We start from the raw sequence: 20,805 nt of genomic DNA on the forward strand, positions 1-20,805 counted from the left end.
GTGGCCCATAAAACGTGACGCTGCCGCTCGCGGTCAACCTGTTCTGCACTAAAGCACGCGTGGCGAAACTTTGGGAGTTTCCGAGAAACTACGGCTCGCTACGAAGCAGATAACAGCTGAACCCCGTCACAGTCCCCACGATACTATTCGAGTACGTGACGCGCCGGTAGAAGAATTCCGGAAGAGGACATATCAAGAAGGGTGGAGTCACAACGGGCGGGAGAATTTCAGGTCAAATGTTTGACCGAAACCTTTCTGAGGTCACAGCTAAGTTCGCTGGAAGCTGACGATTAGTAACAAACCTAAAAAAGTTAATTAGCGTTCCTCGAACATTTTAGGTTAGGCTTTACCGTGACGTATTGATATCCAATGAAACAACACGTTTACTGTTACTAGTCACTATTTATTTACATCCGCAGCGCATTTCATGAGTTTAAACCTCCATCATCAGGTGGATTTACATGTGTTACTACGAAATGTTTGTATTGTGTAACAACTTTGGGGCACCAAGTGGCACTGTCTTCAGTGGTCACAAGCTCCTTTCTCTGCCGTTACACATCACATGTAAACTGTTGTAATATGTGAACAACTAATTACCACGCACCGAACTTGTTTACACGCTATGACAATTTACATGTGATGTATTACGACAGAAAAAGATGCCTGTGAGACAGCGCCAAAGGTTACCACAAACTCTTAACACAACACGAACATCTCGCACTAGCACATGTAAATCCACTTGATGGTTGAAGTTAAAACCTCTGAAATGCGTTGGGACACAAACAGTGACTGGCAACAGTAAACTTGTTTCATTCGATATTGTTGCTCGATTCAACTGTACTTCATCCACAGAGAACTGACGAGTTCATAATATCATGATATCATAATAGATACTTACGAGATTATGTGGTACAAAAACAGCAACCTTAAGAAGCACTGCAAGGAGAAAAAAACATACCGTTTTAGAGCGCTAAGCAACACCTTTACGCTTATACGACGCCGACGACGTATGGAAGTTTAGGTGTGGTGGTCAAGCGTGCACAACACTCGCGACAAGTGGGAAATTCGGGTTCAAGTCCAGGTCCGGAACAATTTTTTTCAATATCGTCATTCCAAACTACAACTGGAGGTTGCCCGTATCCGCAACTGCGAACACATTCGCCTTATCTGTAGGTGTTCTACAACAAAATTTACTTATACTGAAAATCCACACAAACGCAAATAAACACAGATAAAAATGCATTTTTTCATAGTGTCCGTTCAGAATGTTATCCAAAGAGCCCAGAAAGTTGAAATATGTTTTCCTGTCCCAGTCGCGAATGGCTTGCCGGAAGAACGATTGTTGGTAAGCCTCCATGAGAGCTGAAATCTAATTTTTATCTTCATGGCGCTTTCTCGAAATTTATGCACGAGGAAGCAATGTACTGGTCGACTCTTTTAGGAACTATACTCTCGGAATTTTAACAGTAAACCACACTGTGACGCAGAATCCCTCTCTTGCAGCAATCACTGTATTTGGCTGAGTATTTCTGAGACACTTTCGTGCTTACTACACTGAAGTGCCAAAGAAACTGGTATAGGTATGCCTATTCAAATAAAGACACACATGTAGAACACGGCGCTGCGGTCGGCAACGCCTACATAAGACAAGTGTCTGGTGCAGTTGTTGCGTCGGCTACTGCTGCTACAATTGCAGGTTATCAAGATTTAAGTGAGTTTGAACGTGGCGTTATGGTCGGCGCACAAGTGATAGGACACATCATCTGCGAGGTAGCAATGAAGTGGGGATTTTCCCGTACGACCATTTCACGAATGTAACGTGAATATCAGGAATCCAGTAAAACATCGAATCTCTGACATCGCTGCCGCCGGAAAAAGATGCTGTAAGAACGGGACCAACGACTACTGAAGAGAATAGTTCTATGTGACAGAAGAGCAAGCCTTCTGCAAATTGCATCAGATTTCAATGCTGAGCGACAATGTGTCAGCGTGAGAACTATTCAACAAATATCATCGGTATGGGCTTAGGGAGCCGAAGGTCCATTCTTGTACCCCTGATGACCCCGTATGTGAGCAGGGGACTGTTCAAGCTGGTGGAGGCTCTGTAGTGGTGTGGGGCATCTGCAGAGACCACTCATACGTCAATATATGACTGACAAGTGACAAGTACGTAAGCATCCTGTCTGATCACCTGCATGCATTCATGTCCATTGTGCATTCCGACAGACTTGGACAATTCCAGCAGGGCAGTGCGACAACCCACACGTCAGAATTGCTACAGAATAGCTCTAGGAATACTCTTCTGAGTTTAAATAGTTTCGCTGGCCACCAAACTCTCCAGACATAAACATTACTGAGCATATCGGGATGCCTTGCGACGTGCTGTTCAGAAGAGATCTCCACCCCCTCGTACTCTTACGGATTGATGGATTAGCCCTTAAGGATTCATGGCATCAATTCCCTTCAGCACTTTTTCAGACATTAGTCAACGCCATGCCAAGTCATGTTGCGGCATTTGTTACTGCTCGCGGGGACCCTACACGATATTAGGCAGGTGTACCAGTTTCTTTGGGTCTTCAATGTAGGTACGTATCCCAGACTGACGAGCAATAATCAAGAAATGGGCGCACGAAGGTTTTTGTGAACTACTGGTTTTGTGGGTCGACTACACATCCTGAGTAAAATGATAATTAAATCCAAGACCCTAAGCTGTCGACAGGCGCTGATATACATCAACGGGGACAGTTGAAGATGTGTGCCCCGACCGGGATTCGAACCTGGGATCTCCTGCTTACATGGCAGACGCTCTATCCATCTGAGCCACCGGGGGACACAGAGGAGAGTGCGACTGCAGGGATTTATCCCTTGCACGCTCCCCGTGAGACCCACATTCCCAACTTAATGTCCACACACTACATTCGTAGTACCCCTGCCAATTACACTCATTACCCGCAGCAGACAATCTTACCGAGTTCCGCAAGAGTTCGGGCAATACGTGTGCATCCAGCACAGAACAAGGTCAATGGAAGGTTATCCTTAACTATATGAAGATGGTATCAGTTCTTTCGGACATCTCCGAAAGAACAGATACCATCTTCATACACATCTTGAGGATTCTTTCAATGTATCTCAGTCTGAGATCTGCTTTAGCTGTAATAGTTCTACGTGGTCGTTCCACTTTATAAGTCGCTCCCATGCATACTCCTAGATATATTAAGGATGTGAATGCTTCCAGTGCTAGTTCCGCAAACGTTTCCTCATACGAAAGGGTCTTCGTCTAAATGTGCAATATCTTACAATTGCTTAAGTTGAGGATCAACTGCCAATCTTGCACTAAGTGTCGACCCTCTGCAGGTCTCCCCGCTTTTCGCTACAATTTTCTACCGTCGCGACTACTCTGTATGGAACTGCATCATGCACAAAAAGCCTCATGGAACTTCGAATGTTATCCACTAGCACATTTATATATTCTGTGGACAGTAATATTCGTACCACACTCCCTTGGGGGTACGACCGAAGTTACTTTGCGTCTGAAGATTTCTCTCCGTTGAGAGTGACATGCTGCTTTCTGTTTGCTAGAAACTTTTCAGTCCCCTCACAGCTGGTCGGATATTCCGTACGCTCGTATCTTATTCATTAGGCGACAGTTCTGAACTGTATCCGACGCCTTCCGGAATACGGCATCTGCCTAGGTGCCTCAATCTAGTGCTTTCTGAGTCTCGTGGACAAACAGAGACAGCTGAGCTCAAGACCGTCGTTTTCGGAACACATTTTGATTCCTACTGAGAGATTTTCGGTCTCCGGAAATATAATACGCAGGTATAAACTTCGATTTAAAATTATAGAACACACCGACATAAGAAGTGGGTTTGTTCGTCGCTTCGACGACGGTTCTTGAAAACTGAAATGATTTGCCCTTTTTACAAGCACTAGGAACGCTACGCTCCTCTAGCGAACTACGGTACACTGCTGCTAAAAAAGGAGCAAGTTTTATCGCTTTTAGAATCTCACCGATATCCCATCAGATCTAATGATCTCTCCCCTGTTGAGCGCTTTCAGTTGTTTTTCACTTATTTCGATACCTGTGATTTTGTCGTTCGCCCGACGTTTTAAAGAAGGAACTACAATACGATTTTTCTTAATAAAACAATTTTGGGAACACATGTTTCTTATTTTGATCTTGTGTCATCTTCCGTTGCCATGCATTATAGTCCGAGTGTTTCAGGACAGGTAACTTCGATTCGTTTACTGAACTTATGACTAAAACTACTTGGACTTTCTGTCAAGTGCTACTGCATAGAGCAACACCCAGCAAATTTGTCTATAAGCCTCTTATCGGCACGAATGTTGGATCAACATGACGCAGAGTGTTGATACTACACTAGAGACTACTGAATGAGTAATACCACCACAGTAGTCATTCTTCACCTCTCTTCTAACCAATGGGTATAAAAAAAAAAAAAAACGAATTGCGTCCAATGATTATAGATGTATTTGTGGCCAAGTGCATCGGATATTACACACACTCCTTTCTCACAAGGATTTCATATTCCAACGCGAGGATCCTCTAGTTCACAATGTTAAGTCTATTACGGCGTGGCTTAATGAACACGGGCTGGAATTTCTTTACCATTTTGTTATAAACTTTCGCTGGACATCGGTTGGGTCATTTTCTGCTTGGGGGCAATTGCGTGGGGTGCGGTTGTACATCTCGGTAGATTCGCCAAGTGTTTTGTTGACTCAGCTTGCCTTTTTGTCATACGATAAACAGGAAGATTCCACCTTACTAAATTTCCTGAAAGCTTTTGACACAGTGCCCCACAGCAGACTGTTACCGCAGGTAAGAGCATATGGAATAGGTTCTCAGATACGTCCGTGGCTCGAAGACTTCTTCAAAGCGATCGACGAGTGTTCATCAGAGAAAAGGGTATCGTCAGGAGTGCCCCTGAGAAGTGTGATGGATCGCTCTTGTTCTCCACAGACATAAACTGTCTGACGGATAGGGTGTGATGAACGTCAGCTTGCTCCACATGTGAGAAAAAGTAAGTTAACGCAGATATGTAGACAAACAATCTTGTAATTTTCAAATCAGTGATAGTGGTTTTCTGCCTGACACTGTCGCGTCGATTAAATTATGTTGGTGTAATGTTGCAAAGCCAACGGCCTTGCCTCAGTGGTAACACCGGTTCCCGTCAGATGACCGAAGTTAAGCGCTGTCGGGCTGGGCTAGCACTTGGATGGGTGACCATTCGGTCAGCCAAGCACTGTTGGCAGGCTGGGTGCACACACTTGGCAGCCCTTGTGAGGCAAACTGAGGAGCTGCTTGATTGAGAAGTAGCGGCCCCGGTCTCGGAAACTGACATTCGGCCGGCAGAGCTGTGGGCTGACCACATGCCCCTCCATATTCGCATCGAGTGAGGCCTGTGGGCTGAGGATGAAACGGCGGCCGGTCGGTCTCTTTGGGTCCTCATGGCCTGTTCGGCACGACTTTAGTTTTTAACGTTGCAAAGCAGTATGAGATGTAATGAGCACGTGAGGTCAGTAGTGGGAAAGGTGAATGGTCGACTTTGGTTTATTGGGAGAATTGTAGTAGCACATACACCGCGTATAGGACACATGTTCGACCCATTCTTGAGCACTGCTCGAGTGTTAGGGAACCCCGTCCGGTCTATTTTAAAAGAAGACATCGAAGCAATTCAAAACGCGAGATTGCGCAAGTGCTCCATGAACACAAAAGGGACCCTCTTGAAATGAAACGACGTTCTTTTCGCGTAACATCACTGAGAAAATATAGAGAACCGGAGTTTGCGGTTGAGTGCAGAACGATGCTACTACAGCTGACGTACATTTCGAATAAGGACTGCGAAAACAAAAGAAATTAGGGTGGTACGCGGCATTTAGAGAACCTTTTCTGCAAGTGAACGGGAATGACTGGTAGAGGTACAAGGTACCCATCACCATAATGGTTATGTGGAATATGTATGTAGATGAAACTGCACCACTGAAGTCGGCATCACCTAAGACGACGCGCATTCAATTTTATGCCCGGATGTGATGACCTACGGAGTGTCTTCGACATCCGAAAAGACGCATTTAAGAACGCACGCACGCACACACACACACACACACACACACACACACACACACACACACACACAATTTTTATGTTGAGTAGTTTGCCACTTGTCACTGCTAGTTATCGCATTAGTTCATGCTTTTTTTTCAAATCTGTGCAGCTAGTTGGTTAAAGACAACATAACGCTTAAGACAAATACTTCGTTTTATTATTATCATGAGTGGTGGTGATCATGGATTTGGGTTGAGAGGGCGCTCGACACCATGATTACCATGACTGCTCTCCGGGGCTTCTCCCAGCAGGAAGAACGAGAGTGGCATACGCATGATCCCCTCCTTGCGTCAGTCACATTTCAGAAGGCACTTCCTTTCAAAATTACAATAAATACACTAATTTAACAGAATGTTATGTTCTAAGATGTTCTTAAATGCTAAATTTAGTTGTTAATAATAGAAATCCAATTATTATTTTCTTTTTACAGGGGAAATTTCTCCATAATGGGTGCCGCTGACAATGCCCGAACACCCGGGAACTCAATACTGATCAAAACTCATATGCGTAAGTAATATCTTTGAAACCTTTACACACGCCAGGGCAGCCGTCTGCTAGAAGTAATTATTGCAAGGTTATAAAGGAAGTCATGGATGTACAGGAACGACTCCGAAACAGAATGACAGAGGTCACACTGGACACAATCCTTCATCCCAAGGCCGAGAAAGCGCGACAGGTGCGAAGCGAAATGAAGATGACGCCGAGTGGCTTCATTGTCAAGCGCGAAATTAAGCATCACGGACAAATAGTGAAAAACAGTGCTTTTTTTATCAACCAGTTTTCCGCAGTCTCCGTGACGCAGTTAGACGTGAAAGACTAGACATCTGGTAGAGCAAAAACTGGCACTGGCATCACAACAACACTCCAGTTCATTCGTCGACCCTGATTCAGCTTTACTTGTAAGACAGAAGGTATTGCAGTGACCTAAGTTGTCCACAAATGAGCCACTGTGACATCTGGTCGTTTACGTAATTAAAGACGGCCATTGAAAGCCTCTTGTTTTGAGTGTGGAGATGCGGAATACGACAGCAGACCTAGAAGTCAGTCCATGAAGATCCTCCTCCTCCCTCCCCCCCCCCCCCCCCCTCACACACACACACGCACACACACACACACACACACACACACACACACACACACACACACAGGAGCGACAGATCTCAGCGATGCGTCGCTTGCATTATCGCTTGCAGTCAGGTGGTCGCCTAGACCCTGCCACACACGGGCGAGTTACCCAGCAGTTTCAGTCAGTATTTCGGACGCCACTGTGTCGACTGCCGTTAACTCTTGTTTCAAATTTTTGGTTAGTTACACGTTCCACAGATCATTTGAACGATTCATTTATCGAAATGATTTGGAACGAGTCAGTTCACAGGTGCACTTAAAAACCATACACAGGCTACCAATTTGTAAACAGAAACTCGTCCATGGAACGGAGGGAGTTATCCGGGAGAAATTATAGTAGTTTAAATTGAAAACATCCTTTGCTACCTGTCAGGCAGTTTATGATGTTGGGCAAACGATCAAAAGTTTTTGTTGTTGCATATTGAAGTCCTTTCTGGGCCAGAGCTTTGAAAATGGGTTAAAAAGGTCATTTTTTCGCTTAGTGTTGTACGTATGCATAAGACTGTTCTTCTCAAACTCTGATGCATTATTTATGACGGCTTTCATTAGCGAATATTAGTTTTGATATGGTGCAGTTGAAACGCCCAACCCCTGAAGTGGTACCTACATGGCCACTCCAGCTGACCACCACATATTTTCTCTTAGCTCACTTTTGTGCCAAAATATGTCAGCAGATTGATTCATTTATTTCTGAGATTAGGAATTATACGAAGAGCAAAACCAGCTAATCTTAATTTTTTGAGAAGCTCAGTTCAAAAACGTTCAAATGTGTGTGAAATCTTATGGGACTTAACTGCTAAGGTCATCAGTCCCTAAGCTTACACACTACTTAACCTAAATTATCCTAAGGACAAACACACACACACACCCACGCCCGAGGGAGGACTCTAACCTCCGCCAGGACCAGCCGTACAGGCCACGACTGTAGCGCCCTAGACCGCTCGGCTAATCCCGCGCAGCGGAAGCTCAGTAAAACGCATCTTCCAAATTTTTTATCCCGGTCTTTGATCACAATATAAAGTTTTTCGACGATGACCAGTTTCAATCAGCAATGACCATCTCCAGATCTGTTCTACACCATGTCCTAATGTGATAAAGCCTTAATGGCAACGTCAAAACATATAAATACACTCAGTAACGACTACGTGACGATGCTTTGCTGAGTATTTATATGTTTTGACGTTGCCATTAAGGCTTTATCACATTAGGACATAGTGCAGAATAGATCAAAATTCTTAGTATGACAATTTGTTGAACAGAAATGAATGTGGTGTGTTTTTTCAAAATTTTGGGCTAGTCCATTTTCAGACAATCGCTTAATAACTATCTGTAAAACGTAATTAACAATCTCTTCTGTTACTTTCTTTCCAATGGGATTTATTAGAACACTAGTACCGTCTGCAATTACCAATTCTGCTTGTTGAATATGAAATTTGAGGTCACACAAGGAGCAGTAGTAGGCCCAAAATTGAGCCCTGCGGGACTCCCTTTGTGTTTTTTCCCCACATTGAGTTATTTAGATAATTTTTGAATTCTGTTTATTAAGTATTATTCAAACCAGTTGTGTGTAAAGAAGCCAGTTCCATGAAACTTGAGTTTTTTCTATAAGGTAGATAGAAAAGTTTCCGTTTGAGTTCGTTGCTGCAGCGTGCAGGCAACATAGGGCGACTCCTATGCAGGGATAGAAGCACGGACATGTAGGCAAAGGATTAGTGTGGTATTTTTCCGGCGTACGTGCAGTAAATGCGGAAACGTTAACTATGGCGACGTTATTACCAAATGCGTCCAAATAGGAGCAACGTGCTGTTGTTCTTTTCTTGGCTGCCCAAGGACAAATACCCGTAGGCAAGCATCGGAGAATGAAGAACGTGTATGGGGCAACATGTCTGTCGAGAACCACCGTTGTGGAATGTTGCGCCAAGTTCCATGCTGGTCGCGATTCGACAGAAGATGCCGGTCGATATGGGAGGACAGTATTATCCAAATCAAGTGGCAGACACTTTAACACCCGCCCTTTAGTCCTGATTCAACCTGTTTCCAGAGGGGAAAAATGGAGATGATTGCGGAGGGAGATCTAGACATGAATATAGTAAGCAGGTTCAAATGGGTGTAGTTTGCACAGGATAGACTACCTTCGAACTGTATCTCAACTTCCTTCCACGTACTCTTCTTCCTATTTTTATAAGTTCTTTACTCTTCGTTTTCAATCAATGTTACATTAGGTCGGTAACAAAAGGAACCCTCGCTTTAGGCTCTTGTCCATTTTAATTTCCTCTATAATTTCTTGTCGAATTCTTGCTTTTGTTGTATTGTCAATAATTTGCTTAATCACATCCTTTATTTACAATAAGACCTAGTTACAATAAAGGAGATGGGAATGTACAAACTACAAGTCTTACATATGGCAGAGAGCATAACATCTCTCAGACTTTTCCGACTTAAGTGCCCTATATATTCAATATCATTCGGCAAGTAGCAATCGATAAATATTAACCAGCTCAAAGTACTGATACTAATGTGATGTAGCTTCACATTTTTCAACTACTTCGATTTATGAATAACGTGACCAAAGCGATGCGGTATAATAGATACGTACGCTGCTGGCAGTTGTGAGCTTATTCAATACTCTATACGCGTACAACCTGGCTATTATTAGTAAAAACATTTAGTTTTTAGGCTAAGAAGCGTATCCGAAGAGATCACTGAGTATAGTTAACTACTACGCCGCTGTTTTGCTGCTACAAGTGTTAACTTATTGATGTTTAATTTCTCTGGTTTCAGAAACGATCCTTGGAAATTTAACCCTAACGGTTTTTGGAAAAAAAAACTGAGTGGCAGCAACTAACGTTGCTCTCTCGTAAAACGTAGATTGTATGTTCGAATGCCGCTTCGCGCACAGCTACAGAATCTTCATTTGTATGTACGGTAAGTGTTTTATTGTATCACTAGATGACAAACCCGGCATTCCCCGGATATTCATTTTTCTGATTTTCTATTAGAAACGGCACCTTACACGTACTGCTATAGTAGACAGTGGACACTGTGTGAGATGATCCGCAACAGTTTCTGTATAGTGGGCACAGCTGTTCTGGCTGACTACAAACCGATTTTGTAAATGTCTCTGGGGCAACGCCTCTTCATAGCTGTACAGACGGCTGTCGTTTTCGGCTGCAGCAGTTTGCGCATAGCAGTTTAAAGCTGTCAAAAGGGCTGACAGATGCCACGGATTTCATTAAGCTGGCTCGACTGTTGGAGTGTTTTAGTAGTAACGAATAAATGTATTAAAACTTCATGCATCATGCGGAATTTTTTCATGCATCTCACTTTTTATCGCGTCATTATGTCTTGAGCACTGTGTCTTCCTATAATATATTTGTGTAGGTACATTCAGTGGCATATGCGGAAACCGTGGGCGAAATATGTTAGTAGCAAATAGAGTTAGTAGCAAAGCAGTAATAAATTTAAACGTAATGCATGATGTGGCAGTGTTTCACGCACCTCAGTGTTTATCACGACGTATCTCCTGAACTAAGATACTTAGGTGGTTCTTACCCCTACAGCAGTTGTTGCCGGATAGTAAGGCATGTGTGTCTTAAGTGTGAATCAAATCGGTCCCATTCTTTAGAAGGAGATGTACAAGTTGCTGAGTACCTTCAACTTTAAAGTTTAGATAACTACAGGAAAAGGTTTACCTGAAGTTATGCTTTGCGAATATTATGGAACTTGGAATGACTTGATGAGTGTACTCCCTTATTTGGACAAAATTGTTTACAACATTAGTACCAGACTGGAAAAAGGATTCAGAATACAACAAACATGAAAACGACGAGGTAGGGAACAAAATCTATAAGACAACAACATATAAAATAATATCCAAAAAACAATAGACTATCTCCCAACGAGCCGTAAAGAACCAGTCTGCGTACCAGGAATAACGTCTCGAAAAATGAGAGAGCGGACGAGAATGATAGATTACAGAATAGCTCCGAGTAGTAAGCGCTTTCATACGAGCAAAAAAGAGGGGAAAAAGAGAGGTCCGGAAAGTAAAACGAACTCACACGCAGTATAGTGCCACCCTTACAATCATCATAAAGCTTTTCGAGACCTCGCATGTGGCTTTCTAACGACGGACGTGTCGTGGCCGCTGGGGTCATAAATTCAGCTGAGGTATGCGCGGTCGCAGCAGACTAAACATGTATTGTCTGCGGAGATCGTGTTTCTGTAGGGAGCGGAAGTAGTTAACTCTTGGTGTCATACGACGCTCGAATATAAAGCGCGAAAACTGCATTGTGGGAGGAAGGGGGAGAGATGGTGGTGCGTTCTCGCTATTTCAGAGTGTCTGCAACAACAACCATATCTCCGTCATATCTCTTTGCTGGAGTAGAAGGAAAACACTTGAATAAGGAATGAATTTCAAATGTTTAGCAACGCATCCAGGGGTGTGTCACTGAAAACTGAGCACATATTCTGATTAGATAAAAGACAGACTAAGAAGTGAACTGTATCCATTTCAGTGAAGTGGTCTCGCATTCGTCAAAACCGATATAGAAAAACTTACATCTAGCTGGTCAAATGCAGGTTAGAACACCATTGCGCCACCACCTCAGTTACCCTGACACTAAGCAGTACAGCAGTGATAAAATTAAATTTTCTGAGGGGTAAAAACAAAAGGGTTCGATCGTGTTTCAGTCACGAAACTAAATTTGTTTTTAAAACATTTCTGCTATTATCACAATTTCCTAATAGTGTAATGCTGATCGCACAAGTAACGAATATTTACATATATCTCAAAGAATGGCATAACACGTGACAATGTGCTGGAGGCTACAGCTTGGGAAATGAATGTATAATCATCATCTTCCTAACACAGCACACCTACTATACATGTACTTTGCGTCATGCACCGATGACTGTAAAACTGAAACATCAAAGTCACATATGTTAACGTATCTCATGAAAATGCCTTCTCCAGCTGTAGTTAGTTCGCGTAGGGGACCAGAAATTTCATCACTCTTCACTTCGCAATAGATAAACAAACCAACTGACGGTAGTATGTAATGGCCGCTACACTGCCGCAGGCCTACACAGTATTATTAGTATTATTATTAAGCGCAGTTGGGGCGCAATGGTCAGACACAGACACAAAGTAATAGCAGACTGGAGTCTTCAAATGTCTGCCAGTTGAAGAGTAAGGACTCGAGCGATCAAGTGCTTTACAAACAATAAGCATAGTTCACGCTTTAACTCGGTTCATATTTAAATAGGGAGTGGAAGGTGGGGATGAAACAAGTGTCACTACGAAGAGGAGGGTGAACAGGAAGCATGTTTTCTAACAGTATATTCCGCAGTGTGGATAGTTAGTTTCTTTTCTGAGAGTTGTACAGTGCGATTAAAATTACTTGGCAGTTGGCTGTCACTTGGTACTAGTGTTGCCACATCGGGTGCCACCCGTCGGAAGTGGCCGCTGCGAGGTATGTCGGAAATGTCAGATGCTCTGTTGACAGCTGATTTCACGCGACCAATGAGTGAACTGCGGCGCACGATGCGTTTTTGTAGCCCTGAATTTAAACTCGCGTCCTAATGTAACCACAAATCTCGTGATGCGCAATGCATCCGAGAAAACGGCTGTCAGCTATCTGAGGCAGAAATAAAATCACGACCGCTTTGTTCACGGCGATTACGGCTAACCTCTACGAGCGATCTCTCAGCGCTAAAAGCAAACTGTAATTTCTCGCTATCATTGGCTACCTGAAACTAACCTCACACTACGTACACAAGCTGCCACGTTGTCAGCCGATGAGCCGTCCTGGTTGGCAGTTGGTTGAAGATTATAGGCGGCGAAGCCAGATGCCTGACGAAAAAAGAATGACACGAAGAAAACTAAGAACAAATAAAAAAAAGTCAATACGATGATGGAAGTGACGTGACAATTAGGAAAAAAACGAATTACATTTAAACCAAGTAACCGAACAAAAAAATAAACAGGTTTAGAAATTAAAAAAAATAAAAAATCGCTAGATCTGACGAGACTCGACCTTACGGGGTTACACACTCCTGGAAATGGAAAAAAGAACACATTGACACCGGTGTGTCAGACCCACCATACTTGCTCCGGACACTGCGAGAGGGCTGTACAAGCAATGATCACACGCACGGCACAGCGGACACACCAGGAACCGCGGTGTTGGCCGTCGAATGGCGCTAGCTGCGCAGCATTCGTGCACCGCCGCCGTCAGTGTCAGCCAGTTTGCCGTGGCATACGGAGCTCCATCGCAGTCTTTAACACTGGTAGCATGCCGCGACAGCGTGGACGTGAACCGTATGTGCAGTTGACGGACTTTGAGCGAGGGCGTATAGTGGGCATGCGGGAGGCCGGGTGGACGTACCGCCGAATTGCTCAACACGTGGGGCGTGAGGTCTCCACAGTACATCGATGTTGTCGCCAGTGGTCGGCGGAAGGTGCACGTGCCCGTCGACCTGGGACCGGACCGCAGCGACGCACGGATGCACGCCAAGACCGTAGGATCCTACGCAGTGCCGTAGGGGACCGCACCGCCACTTCCCAGCAAATTAGGGACACTGTTGCTCCTGGGGTATCGGCGAGGACCATTCGCAACCGTCTCCATGAAGCTGGGCTACGGTCCCGCACACCGTTAGGCCGTCTTCCGCTCACGCACCAACATCGTGCAGCCCGCCTCCAGTGGTGTCGCGACAGGCGTGTATGGAGGGACGAATGGAGACGTGTCGTCTTCAGCGATGAGAGTCGCTTCTGCCTTGGTGCCAATGATGGTCGTATGCGTGTTTGGCGCCGTGCAGGTGAGCGCCACAATCAGGACTGCATACGATCGAGGCACACAGGGCCAACACCCGGCATCATGGTGTGGGGAGCGATCTCCTACACTGGCCGTACACCACTGGTGATCGTCGAGGGGACACTGAATAGTGCACGGTACATCCAAACCGTCAGCGAACCCATCGTTCTACCATTCCTAGACCGGCAAGGGAACTTGCTGTTCCAACAGGACAATGCACGTCCGCATGTATCCCGTGCCACCCAACGTGCTCTAGAAGGTGTAAGTCAACTACCCTGGCCAGCAAGATCTCCGGATCTGTCCCCCATTGAGCATGTTTGGGACTGGATGAAGCGTCGTCTCACGCGGTCTGCACGTCCAGCACGAACGCAGGTCCAACTGAGGCGCCAGGTGGAAATGGCATGGCAAGCCGTTCCACAGGACTACATCCAGCATCTCTACGATCGTCTCCATGGGAGAATAGCAGCCTGCATTGCTGCGAAAGGTGGATATACACTGTACTAGTGCCGACATTGTGCATGCTCTGTTGCCTGTGTATGTGCCTGTGGTTCTGTCAGTGTGATCATGTGATGTATCTGACCCCAGGAATGTGTCAAAGTTTCCCCTTCCTGGGACAATGAATTCACGGTGTTCTTATTTCAATTTCCAGGAGTGTATAACAGATTTATACGCTAACCATTACTCTATGCACCAACAACACTAAACAAGTATATTTATGACTGTGGCGACCCAATGACAACGATGAATTGCAGCCATCAAGAATTCGGCTTCGCAAGATGTCATACGAAGCTGATCTAATGTAAGCCGATGTCTATGATTATGATACCCGTATACGTGACGGTGAATCGCGTCTTCTGCGGAAGTTTTTAGTAGCATTTGGATAGTACCGCGTATGAAACATGATTTCATTAACATCGTGGTGTGTGTGTGTGGGGGGGGGGGGGGGGGGGAGGTAGTAGTAGTAGTACTAGTAGTAATGGCATGTATGGTTTGCATGATTATGATGAGAGAAGACAAGCTTAACGTCTCTGTCCGACGGATTGATCGCCATCGAAAGTGTCGCATGTCCTTGCCTCATGGACAATGCGGACAGGTTTGCAATTTAATGCGGGACATTGGCGCAAATAGTTGTGATCAGGAACTTTACATCATTACCTCCCCTCCGGTCCCATCTGCCATAAAGGCAAAGGCAAACATGTCAACAGCACGCGGCGTACACAGACGGTCACCCATTTTAGGAGTTGTGGAGGTAGCACTCGCAGTGCAGTGAGAATTGCTTCATAAGTCTCATGGTTTAACAAAACGATGGTTATTGGAGAGATGATGTTTCATTTGTGGGTCGCTTAACTGCGGGGTCATCAGCGCCCATATAAAATCCCAATTTTTACACAGCCCAATTATTGTACACAGTCCAGTCTAACCATTGTCATGGATGATGATGATGATGAAATGATGACAACAACACAAACACCCAGTCCTCGGGCAGAGAAATTCCCCAACCCGGCCGGGAATCTAACCCGGGACCCCGTGATCCTGAGGCAGCAACGTTAGCCACTAGACGACGAGCTGCGGACTTTATTGGAGAGAAATGCACTATTTAATCAAACGTAACCGGACACCCCTGTGTAATGTGGAACTGTCCACTATATGTCACAGGAGGCAATCCCGCTGGTACACAATGAAGCAGGGAGTATTACTTCGTCAGTAGAGAAGTTGTAACAGCATAATGGGTAGGTCAGGAGAGCTCAATGATTTCATTGGCTGTCACCTGAGTAACAAGGCCATCGGGTACATTTCAAACCTTCTTAAGTTGCCCAAGCCGACTGCTGATGTGATTGTAAAGTGGAAAGGCAAAGGAACAACCACAGCTACCAAGACCGGACAGACCTCATGTGCTGACTGATAAGAGACCGTCGCGCATTGCGGGTAGCGGTTGTAAACAGTCGCATAAAGTAAGCGGAACGTATCACTAGTGCGTTTCGAGTGCTACCAGCAATTGCACAATGACTACGCGTGCGCAGTTCGAAAGAACGCTGTGCAACGGCCGAGCGGCTCTTCGTGACCTGCTTATTTGTGTAGGTGACGCTACACGACACTTGAGATGCTGTAAGGAGCGACGCCAATGGACAGTGCAAGACTGGAAACGAGTGACTTGGAGTGGTGAATCACGCTGTACCCTCGGGCAATCTGATGGAAGGTTTTGGTTTGGCAAATGGCCGGAGAATGCCACATGCCATCATATATACTGTCACATAATGTGGTGGTGGTGGTGGTGGTGGGGGGGTATGATGGTGTGAAGCCGTTTTTCGTGGTTAGGCTGTGGTCCCTATTACTGCATTTAAGAAAACTAAATTCGCAAGGATACGAACGTATTTCACAGCATTGTGTACTGCCTACAGTAGAGGAAGAGTTCGATGATGATGTTTGATGATACCAAATGACAGTGCACCCCATCATAAAGCAGCATCTGTGAGGCAATGGTTTGGAGTAACATTCCTGAAATTGACTGGTCTATACAGAGTCCCAACCGGAACACCTTTCGGATCAGTTAGAAACTCCACTTAGGTCTATACCACAGCGTCCAACATGACTACCTCCTCTATATTCGGCTCTTGAGGAAGAATGCGGTGCCATCCCTCAACAGACCTTCACGCATTTCACTGAAAGTGATGATGATGATGATGATGATGATGATGATTGGTTTGTGGGGCGCTCAAATGCGCGGGTATCAGCGCCCGTACAAATGCCCAACCTTTGATCAGTCCAATCTCGCCACTTTCATGAATGATGATGAAGTGGTGATGACAACACAAACACCCAGTCATCTCGAGGCAGGTGAAAAATCCCTGACCCCGCCGGGAATCAAACACGGGACCCCGTGCTCGGGAAGCGAGAACGCGAGCGCGAGACCACGAGCTGCGGACTCACTGAAAGTGTCTCCCGCAAAGTTCACGCCGTCATACAGGCGAATGGTAGACATGTATTAATGTCCACTAATATGTGTCGGGTTACTTTTGATCACATAAATGGGTTTATTTGGCAGACAAAGTCACTGAAATCTTTTTTTAATAAGGTGAATTGTTTTTCTAATTCCTAAATCGTTGCTAGTACGTCATACGAAAGGCTCTCAAATGGTAAACATAGCATCTTGCAATTAATTTGTATAGTTTGACGCTATTATCTGGGCAGTAATATTACCAGGGATGGAAGGAGCAAGGCAGAAGTGAGATGTAGAATAGCTCAAGCAAAGGCTGCTTTTAACAAGAAGAAAAACATATTAACATCTAAGAGCATCAGCCTTGAAATCAGGAAAAGATTTTTGAAATCATATGTCTGGAGTGTGGCATGCTATGGGTGTGAAACATGGACTCTCGGGACAGAGGAAGACCAGAAGCTAAATTCTTTTGAAATGTGGTGCTATAGACGCATGCTCAAAATAAAATGTATCGACAAGGTCACAGACGAAGTGGTTCTTTAAAGAGCAGGTGAGAAGAGAAGCTTCTGGAGTTTCATTGTTAAAAGAAGAGTGCAATTTACAGGCCATCTATTAAGACATAAAGGACTCCTGAACACAATCATAGAGGGATATGTCGAGGGAAAAAGACCAAGAGGAAGACCACGACTGAGGTACATGAATCAAATCGTGAAAGATGTGGAATGTAACACCTATAAAGAAATGAAGAGAAAAGCTGAAAGACGCACAGAATGGAGACAAGCTGCCATTGTAGCTGTTGCAAACCAATCCTTGGATTGACCACTACACAAGAAGAAGAGATCTGAACAGAAGTGCGTGGTTACCTATAAAAAAAATCCTCAGCATTTATTTGCCACTAATTACAGCACTGAGGAAAAATTTGCAGAACCTATTACGAAAAAAACAACAGTGTTGTTTGTCCGTAGAGAATGACTAGTACGAAGTTCCTCATGCAGATTACCGATTACCGATTGTTCTTCGCCAGAGTAAACATCTCTGCAGGGCTCATAAAAAGCCGCAAAAGCCGTGAACTTGTAGGGTGGTATTAAACTGTTACTCAGGTTTGTGAATAAAAATAAGAAAGCGTCGGTCCGCCATCTCACTGTTCACACTTCGGCAGGACAGGAAGGAACCAGTTCTGAACGAAACCGGCAAGGACGCAGCAAGCTGAGTCACAGGGGCATCGAGTGAACCCGCTCCGCTGCCCTAACACCAAACACGCCAGCCTATCGGGAAGCTAGTTCTAGTGCGCTCCAAATGCCGCTACTGCCCTACGATACAGAATGCGCCAAGAAACTTCGCTGCGCTAATGTCTGGCGTCGAGCTGTTGACGTCACGAAACTTCTCATAAAGGAAGGTGGGCGGGAAGAAAGGAAAATTTTAACTTCGCGTCAACAACAAAGTCATTTGTGACATCATTTCGTATCGAGTAAATAAATCCGACGTGTCCTTTTGAAAGCAACCATCCCAGCATTCGACTTCAGTGATTTAGCGACGAGACAGAGAACTAAGCAGTGGGTTGTCGGACGGGGTTTGCATTGCCGCCATTACGAAAGCAAGTTCAGTGTCTCAAGATACGTTTAATCGGGCCATAGAAATTGCCTATTCACGATCGTGTAGACCGATATTGTTGCCCGGCAACATTGCGGCCTCAGGAACTCCATTCATATGTACGGCGGCATTACCGGCCATTGCCGCCAGGCAATGTTTGCCATCACACTATGGCCGCGAAATTGACGGAAGCGAGATAGCAGAAGTGAGAGCGGCTCACCTGCATTTGCATTCCAGAACGCTGAAACGCTATTTTGAACGTATTGTATGAAAGTAATTCGTTCAAGAACTGCAAGAGCAATCGGTACGCATGCGACAGCTTGCGCTAGCAATTATGTTCCAAAACGCCGCGAATGAAAATGGATTCGTTCGGGGTTCATACCTTGGATTCTATTGGTGATAGAAAGGTAGAGTGAAGTGTTTGGATAGCCCTTGGGCTTGGGACCATCTGTCTAGCCAACAGAAGGATTCCCTTCGTGTCACTACATTACAGTGCAACGTCAAAGCAAGCGTATTACATAGTCTCCCTTGACTAGGCAAAATGGAGCAAATCGGTTGGTTCTTTTTGAATTTGATGCTATTTACTGTGGACCTACGGCGCTGAAGGGGGCAAAGTTTATGGGCGGTTCTGTAGAACCCCTTCAAAAAAACTTTTATGCCATACCATTTCCTTCGTACCAAAACCGTGCCGACGATTCCAAGTCGGCTAAACGGCTGTGATTTTTACGATTTATTCCTAAAATCCCGACCTCGAACAACGTTGAAAATTTTCTAGACATTCTTTATCAGTTACCGAGATACAGAGGTTCAAAGTTACCCTATTTCTACACGTAAGGGGCTAATACGCTGTAAAATATCTCCGTTGTTATTATAAGGGTTCTGGGAACACGTTGTAGTACTAAAGCACAAGCATGTGAGCAATGAAGCAATCACCCCCAACGATGCACGAGGTTCAAGACACCCGTCTGCTAACGACACCGTGTTCTGCGACGTGAAGAAGTCTGCAACTGCCGGCCGAAGTGGCCGTGCGGTTAAAGGCGCTGCAGTCTGGAACCGCAAGACCGCTACGGTCGCAGGTTCGAATCCTGCCTCGGGCATGGATGTTTGTGATGTCCTTAGGTTAGTTAGGTTTAACTAGTTCTAAGTTCTAGGGGACTAATGACCTCAGCAGTTGAGTCCCATAGTGCTCAGAGCCATTTGAACCAAGTCTGCAACTATCTGCTGCACATCCTCGTCGTCACACACGAATCGGCGATCCTGCAAGGACTTTTTTAAGGGACCGAAAGCGTGGTGATCACATGGGCAGAGATCAGGACTTTAGGGCGGTTGCTCGAGAGCCTCCCAATTGAGTTGGCGTAACTTCTGCGTTACATTTGCAACACTAGGGACGTGCGTAAACATGAAGCAGCATCAACCCTTGGCCCACCATTCCAGTGGTGGTTTTCAACACGCGTACTGTTCCATACACATTCTGCATTGGATATCTACCGGCGTTTGCCTTTCAGCAGCCAAAAAAAGAATAGCAGCTTCTTGGTCCTGTTTGGACTTCCCAATAGTTCAAGTTTTCGCATTAACTTGTCGCACACGGGAAACAACGACTGCAACACTAAACCCTTGCCCACATATCGGTGCTTATACACCCGCAACGGAGTCGCGCCATGTTGCAGCAATAATTCAGTCTTACCGAATCGTAGGCATGTTAAAGACGGTATGTTAAAAATCTGAAACATTATCACCACCAATGCCTGAGAACAATTCTGTTAACACACACACACACACACACACACACACACACACACACACACACACACACACACACACACTCACACACGTAAGCATTCTTGAAGGAGCACATATAGTCAGTATAGAACCGATAGTTTCAAGACGCCAGTTACGATGAGTAGGGTGTGTATACCCCGCATGTCCATCTATTACTTTCCCAACGAATGTTTTACTGTGAGTTAAAAATTGGCAAACTGTGTGAGATAACAGGAAACGATTTAGTGACATCGCCAAGGCCAACAGGAAGATGCGCCGCATTAGTGCCTCGACCGTTCATCATCAACATTACTAGACCATCGCAGGACACTTCACAAGGGACTACCTGACATCACTCGGCACACTGTGTGTAAGTCTCGCACTGGTCTGTACAGTCGCTTCCGCACTCCCAGATGATGCGAAGAAAAACTTACACATTATTCAAAGACAAATAAGGT

At 45.1% G+C, this 20,805-nt stretch overlaps 1 protein-coding gene and 1 pseudogene across 1 annotated transcript in view; one reads left to right on the forward strand and one right to left on the reverse strand.

The window, feature by feature from the left end:
• LOC124605603 (polycomb protein suz12-B) overlaps nucleotides 1–20,805 on the reverse strand; it is a 305,926-nt gene that overhangs the window by 145,770 nt on the left and 139,351 nt on the right. The gene's annotated exons all lie outside the window — the stretch shown is intronic.
• On the forward strand, nucleotides 5,156–5,273 carry LOC124608029 (annotated as a pseudogene).

This window comes from Schistocerca americana, chromosome 3 (genome assembly GCF_021461395.2).
Source record: "Schistocerca americana isolate TAMUIC-IGC-003095 chromosome 3, iqSchAmer2.1, whole genome shotgun sequence".
NCBI classification, from domain to species: domain Eukaryota; kingdom Metazoa; phylum Arthropoda; class Insecta; order Orthoptera; family Acrididae; genus Schistocerca; species Schistocerca americana.